Source organism: Ranitomeya variabilis, chromosome 3 (genome assembly GCF_051348905.1).
Source record: "Ranitomeya variabilis isolate aRanVar5 chromosome 3, aRanVar5.hap1, whole genome shotgun sequence".
Classification (NCBI taxonomy): Eukaryota; Metazoa; Chordata; class Amphibia; order Anura; family Dendrobatidae; genus Ranitomeya; species Ranitomeya variabilis.
The window spans coordinates 746,175,252-746,182,326 of record NC_135234.1 but is presented as its reverse complement, the minus strand read 5'-3'; the positions used below and the strand labels follow the sequence as shown (position 1 = coordinate 746,182,326).

Below are 7,075 nucleotides of genomic sequence, written 5' to 3'. Positions count from 1 at the left end.
GTAGATGTCTGTCTGGACGAACCCAAAGTCATCAACTACCAAACAAATATCCAAAAAGTCAATCTTGCACTCATGCCACTTATGTCAGTTTGATGTTATAAGGATTGTTATTCAACGTGGCCATGAATGATTGGGGGGTTGGGTGGGGGGCGGGGGAGGAGGCATATAGAAGTCCAGGATATATAAGACTCCTTTTAGAGGATAGGGGACACATCACTATCCTGAATAGTTGGTGCAGCTGTGTTTGTGACTGGTCCCGGCGGACACTGTGCAGCCTCCTATCAGGCACCAGAGAGTACGTGAACAGCAGATGATGGATGCCCTCACAGAGGCCCTTGCAGGTTGCTTCGCGGTTTCTTCCCACCTCAATAGTACTTCAGCTCCTCATCCAAGATTAGCGCAGTATAAAGGCAAATCCAGCTCTCTGGAGCAGAGCGAGCGCAGGAGGAAACTGCTGGAACTACAGAAACTAAAGCGCTTGGACTATATCAACCATGCTCGCCGGCTCGCATCTGGGGATTGGACAGACCAAGATGAAGAGAAGGATGAGGATGGGAAACAAACAGAAGATGAAGACGCAGAGGACATGGATGTGGAGCCATGCAAAAAGTTACCCAGACATTATGCTAACCAGATTTTGCTTTCTGAGTGGCTAATAGAAATTCCTCCAGATCTGGCTGATCTTTGGATTCTTGTAGTCTGCCCCACTGGAAAGCGTTCTTTAGTTGTGGCTTCACGGGGTTCTACTGCAGCTTACACTAAAAGTGGGTACTGCGTGAGCAGGTTTCCATCATTACTACCAGGTGGAAATCGGCCTAACAGTGCTACTGGTAAAGACTACACTATTCTAGACGGCATATATAACGAGGAGTCTCGCACATATTACGTGTTAGATGTCATGTGTTGGAGGGGACATCCGGTGTATGACTGCCACACTGACTTTCGCTTTTACTGGCTCCAATCAAAGCTGCAGGAAGAAGATGGGTTGTGTAATATTTCCAAGATCAACCCTTTCAAGTTCGTTGGTCTGCCGAATTTCCCCTGTTCGTTGGATTCCATTCAGAGTGTCCTCACACAGTCCTATCCCTACAAGGTGGACGGCCTGTTATTTTACCACGTGCACACATACTATACTCCAGGTAGTACTCCGCTGGTTGGGTGGCTCCATCCATACACGGCACCTGAAATTCTAGGATTTCCTGCCCCACCAGGACCCCTTACAGAAAAGCCAGCATATGCCCAAGAGCAAATGCGACAGATCCTTGAACACAAGAAGGATGGGAAAGGAGCAGCGGAGGGTGGACGTTATGAACTGGAACATCTGTCGACAATCCCTCCATCCTAAAGGTACCTTCACACTGAGCGACTTTAGAACGATAACGATAGCGATCCGTGATGTTGCAGCATCCTGGATAGCGATATCATTGTGTTTGACACGCAGCAGCGATCAGGATCCTGCTGTGACATCGCTGGTCGGAGCTAGAAGGCCAGCACCTTATTTCGTCGCTGGATCACCCGCTGACATCGCTGAATCGGTGTGTGTGACGCGGATTCAGCGATGTCTTCACTTGTAACCAGGGTAAACATCAGGTTACTAAGCGCAGGGCCGCGCTTAGTAACCCGATGTTTACCCTGGTTACCATTGTAAATGTAAAAAAACCCAAACACATACTCACATTCCGGTCAACCAGGTCAGTTCATTTGTTTACACTTCCCCGGTATATTAACTTGTCAAATTATCTTTTGTTGCATATTTTAGACTATATGTGGTGCCCTCTGCCTGCGCTTACGCCACGTCATGCTTATATCTGCTTATGCCTGCATCATGGATTGCAACCTACGTTCACATCTAATGTACTGTATCTATTGTTTTTTCCAGTGAGGTTTGATAAAGGCCCATTACGGGGTCGAAACTTTACCTCAACACCTTTATGCTACGATCGTGAATACAATAAAATGTGACTCAATTTTGCATTTGAAAACCTATACCTTGAGTGCGGCTGTTTTTTTATAAGTCTGTGTTCAAACAGACTGGACAGACATCTGTCTGGGATGATTTAGTGAATCCTGCTTTGAGCAGAGGGTTGGACCAGATGACCCAGGAGGTCCTTTCCAACTCTAATGGCCCCGTCTCACATAGCGAGATCGCTAGCGAGATCGCTGCTGAGTCACAAGTTTTGTGACGCAACAGCGACCTCCATAGCGATCTCGCTATGTGTGACACGTACCAGTGATCAGGCCCCTGCTGCGAGATCGCTGGTCGTGTCGGAATGGCCTGGACCTTTTTTTGGTCGTTGAGGCCCCGCTGACATCGCTGAATCGGTGTGTGTGACACCGATCCAGCGATGTCTTCACTGGTAACCAGGGTAAACATCGGGTTACTAAGCGCAGGGCCGCGCTTAGTAACCCGATGTTTACCCTGGTTACCAGCGTAAATGTAAAAAAAAAAACAGTACATACTCGCCTTTCGGTGTCCGTCAGGTCCCTGGCCGTCTGCTTCCTGCTCTGACTGACTGCCGGCCGTACAGTGAGAAGTGAGAGCACAGCAGTGACGTCACCGCTGCGCTCTGCTCTCACTGTACGGCCGGATCTCAGTCAGAGCAGGAAGCAGACGGCAAGGGACCTGGACACCGAAAGGCGAGTATGTACTGTTTGTTTTTTTTGGTAACCAGGGTAAACATCGGGTTACTAAGCGCGGCCCTGCGCTTAGTAACCCGATGTTTACCCTGGTTACCCGGGTGCTGCAGGGGGACTTCGGCATCGTTGAAGACAGTTTCAACGATGCCGAAGTCGTTCCCCTGATCGTTAGTCGCTGGGGAGAGCGGTCTGTGTGACAGCTCCCCAGCGACCACACAGCGACTTACCAACGATCACGGCCAGGTCGTATCGCTGGTCGTGATCGTTGGTAAATCGCTTAGTGAGACGGGGCCTTAACATTCTATGATTCTATGAAAGTCATCATGGTGGAGTCAGACGTGTTGGCTGTATGGAGCTTGGCACATATGGCCGACTTTATTGTAATGTTTCCTTTGCCGTGACCCTGTCATTATATCCTTCTCTTAAAAAAAGATAAAAATAAAAAAAATAAAATATATATATATATATATATATATATATATATATATATATATATAGTTCCTATAAATACATTTCTTTATCTAAATAAAAAAAACAATAAAAGTACACATATTTAGTATTGCCGCGTCCGTAACGACCCGACCTATAAAACTGTCCCACTAGTTAACCCCTTCAGTGAACACCGTAAAAAAAGGCAAAAAACAACACTTTATTAACATACCGCCAAACAAAGTGGAATAACACGCGATCAAAAAGACGGATATAAATAACCATGGTTCCACTGAAAACGTCATCTTGTCCCGCAAAAGAGCCACCATACAGCGTCATCAAAGAAAAAATAATAAAGTTAGTCCTCAGAATAAAGCGATGCAAAAATAATTACTTTTTCTATAAAATAGTTTTTATCGTATAAAAGCGGCAAAACATAAACAAATGATATAAATGACGAATCGCTTTAATCGTACTGACCCGAAGAATAAAACTGCTTTATCCATTTTGCCAAACGCGGAACGGTATAAACGCCTCCCAAAAATCAGAATAAAAAGCGATCAAAAAATGTCACGTGCCTGAAAATGTCACCAATAAAAACGTCAACTCGTCCCGCAAAAAACAAGACCTCACATGACTCTGTGGACCAAAATATGGAAAAATTATAGCTCTCAAAATGTGGTAATGCAAAAAAAATTTTTCGCAATAAAAAGCGTCTTTCAGTGTGTGACGGCTGCCAATCATAAAAGTCCGCTAAAAAACCTGCTATAAAAGTAAATCAAACCCCCTTTCATCATTCCCTTAGTTAGCGAAAAATTAAAAATTTTAAAAAATGTATTTATTTCCATTTTCCCGTTAGGGTTAGGGTTAGGGCTAGGGTTAGGGTTAGGGTTGGGGCTAGGGTTAGGGATAGGGTTGGGGCTAGGGTTAAGGCTACAGTTAGGGTTGGGGCTAAAGTTAGGGTTAGGGTTTGGATTACATTTACGGTTAGGATTAGGGTTAGGGGTGTGTTTAGGGTTACTGTTGGGATTAGGGTTAGGGATGTGTTTGGAATAGGGTTTCAGTTATAATTAAGGGGTTTCCACTGTTTAGGCACATCAGGTGCTCTGTTATGATCCGGTGACTTTGGAGCCGCATGAAACTTTCTCTGGAGAAGGTGGAAACAGTACTGACTGCAAACCCTGAACTAACACCGCAACTAGAAGTAGCCGTGGGGTGTACCTAACAACCCTAGACACCTCGACACAGCCGGAGGACTAAATACCCCTATAGATAGAAATAGGAATACTATCTTGCCTCAGAGCAGAACCCCCAAAGGATAGGCAGCCCCCCACAAATATTGACTGTGAGTAGGAGAGGGAAGACATACGCAGGCAGAAAATAGAATTCAGCAAAACAGGCAACTCTGGCTAAATAGGGAAAGATAGGACAGAATACTAAGCGGTCAGCAGAGGCGTAGCTAGGGTTTCATCTTAGGGGGGGCGAAACATCTGAGTGGGCCCCTAACCAGCTAACCCTGATTACAGTTACGGTTGCGCACTCTAATTGTGAATATAGGGGAACCTCAGAATATAATCGCACTGTTATTGAAAATAAATCTATATGCAAAAGCAAACGTTGACTTTACCGCCATATTGTGACCATATGCAACTTTGATGGTCACAATACTCTGAGTGCCCCTATAAGAATGATGCTTAAGTGCCCACTTAACATTTAATAATGTCCCCTAATTTCCCCCATGTACTGCTCCATTATACACAGTATGGTGAGCTTAAAGTTTCCCTATACACAGTCTAAGGCCCCCACAGCTCCCCTATACACCGTATGATGTTCCCAATGCTCCCCTATACACAGTAAAATGCTGACAGAACTCCACTATAGAAAGTATAATGCCTCCCAGAGCTCCCCTATATACAGTGTAATGGGCCAACAGCTCCCATATGCACAATATGCCTTCACAGCTCCCTTATACACAGTATGATGGGCCCACAGCTCCCTTATACACAGTATGATGGACCCGCAGCTCCCTTATACACAGTATGATGAGCCCGCAGCTCCCTTATACACAGTATGATGGACCCGCAGCTCCCTTATACACAGTATGATGAGCCCGCAGCTCCCTTATACACAGTATGATGGGCCCGCAGCTCCCTTATACACAGTATGATTAGCCGGTAGCTCCCATATACACAGTATGATGGGCCCGCAGCTCCCTTATACATAGTATGATGGACCCACAGCTCCCTTATACACAGTATGATGGGCCCGCAGCTCCCTTATACACAGTATGATGGACTCACAGCTCCCTTATACACAGTATGATGGGCCCGCAGCTCCCTTATACATAGTATGATCGGCCCGCAGCTCCCTTATACACAGTATGATGGGCCCGCAGCTCCCATATACACAGTATGATGAGCCCGCAGCTCCCTTATACGTACACAGTATGATTGGCCCGCAGCTCCCTTATACACAGTATGATGGACTCACAGCTCCCTGTCATGATTTGGATGTCCCAGTCATTTACTCATCCTCCGGCGTATTCACTATTTTGTGGCACTGCTGCAGTGCCGCTGCTCAAACTTGTGAGCGCAGCTTCGGACAGGCCAGAAGTTAGTATGTCACAAGCGCTCAATGTAAGACCATGAGGCTATGTGCACTTGTTGCGGATTCGTGTGCAGATTTACCGCGGATTTCCTGTGTTTTTAGTGCAGATTTCACCTGCGTTTTACCACCTGCGGAATCCTATACAGGAGCAGGTGTAAAACGCTGCGGAATCCTCAAAAAGAATTGACATGCTACGGAAAATATAAGGCAGCGTTTCTGCGCGGTATTTTCCGCACCATGTGCACTGCGGATTTGGTTTTCCATAGGTTTACATGGCACTGTAAACCAGATGGAAAACTGCTGCAAATCCGCAGAGGCTAATCCGCACTGTGTGCACACAGCCTGAGAGTGAGAAAGAGGCCAGAACGAGGCTCCCACAGACTCACACTGATTAGTGACCTCTGCGCTGCTCCATGAAACACTGGAGCCTCAGACAGGCCACAAACTGCAGGAGACGGAGCCGAGCGGAGACTAAAACAGATAAAGACGCCAGAAGGTGAGGATCAGACAGGGGGCAGGGGACGTGGATTGTCAGCACCGCTCCAGCAGTGAAATAAAAAATAATGCTGGAGTGGTGCTGTAAATGTGATGCAGCTCTTGGTTACTGTATGCGGCTCCTTATACTAATACTCATAAAAGGCCCAGGTGGTACGTATCAAAAGCCCCCGACCCCCCATCTCCAGCCTCCCCAGACAGCAAATGTTACATGTGATGGAGTACATATAATATCATAACAAAACATTATAATATTCAGCCCCCAGTGCCCTGTCCCCCCCTCCTCCACTTCAGCCCCAATGCCATCATCTCACATCCACCCCCTCAGTGCCCTGTCCCACCTCACCCACCTTCTGCCCCCACAATACCCCCATCGTCTCACATTCACCCCCAGTGCCCTGTCCCCCCTCACTCACTTTCCACCCCCACAATACCCCAACGGTCTAACAGTGACATACCTGAATTGAATAAACCTAATAAGTCCCATCCCCACTTACTGATAACGTTTGCACTGCAGGCAGGACCAGGAAGTGTGAGTGAAATGCAAGGTGGGCACTAGGACCCAGCATGCCTGAGCCAATCCCAGCGTGCACAGAGTGAGGAAAACTGCAGCCATGGGAAAAGCTTCATGATCAGGTCACACAGGCGAAACCATTCACTGCAGGGGGGAGACTCTGCAGCCGGCCACTGTGCTAGCAGCGTGCAGAGTCTCCGTCAGAGGGGAGCAGACATTATACTGCTCTGCTCCTATGCTGTGTTCTGCCTCCTCACAGAAGTGGCCCTGGCTCCCAGTGGGTCCCTTCATGTGACAGGGCCCGGGGCGACGGCCCCCTCTGCCCCCCCAGTAGCTACGCTACTGGCGGTCAGTATTAAAATCCTTCCAAAAATATCCACAGCAGATAATACA

The 7,075-nt window shown here is 47.2% G+C and overlaps 1 pseudogene; it reads left to right on the top strand.

Moving 5' to 3' along the window:
* Positions 1-310: 310 nt before the first annotated feature.
* On the top strand, positions 311-1,345 carry LOC143817791 (snurportin-1 pseudogene; annotated as a pseudogene).
* The last annotated feature ends 5,730 nt before the right edge of the window (positions 1,346-7,075 follow it).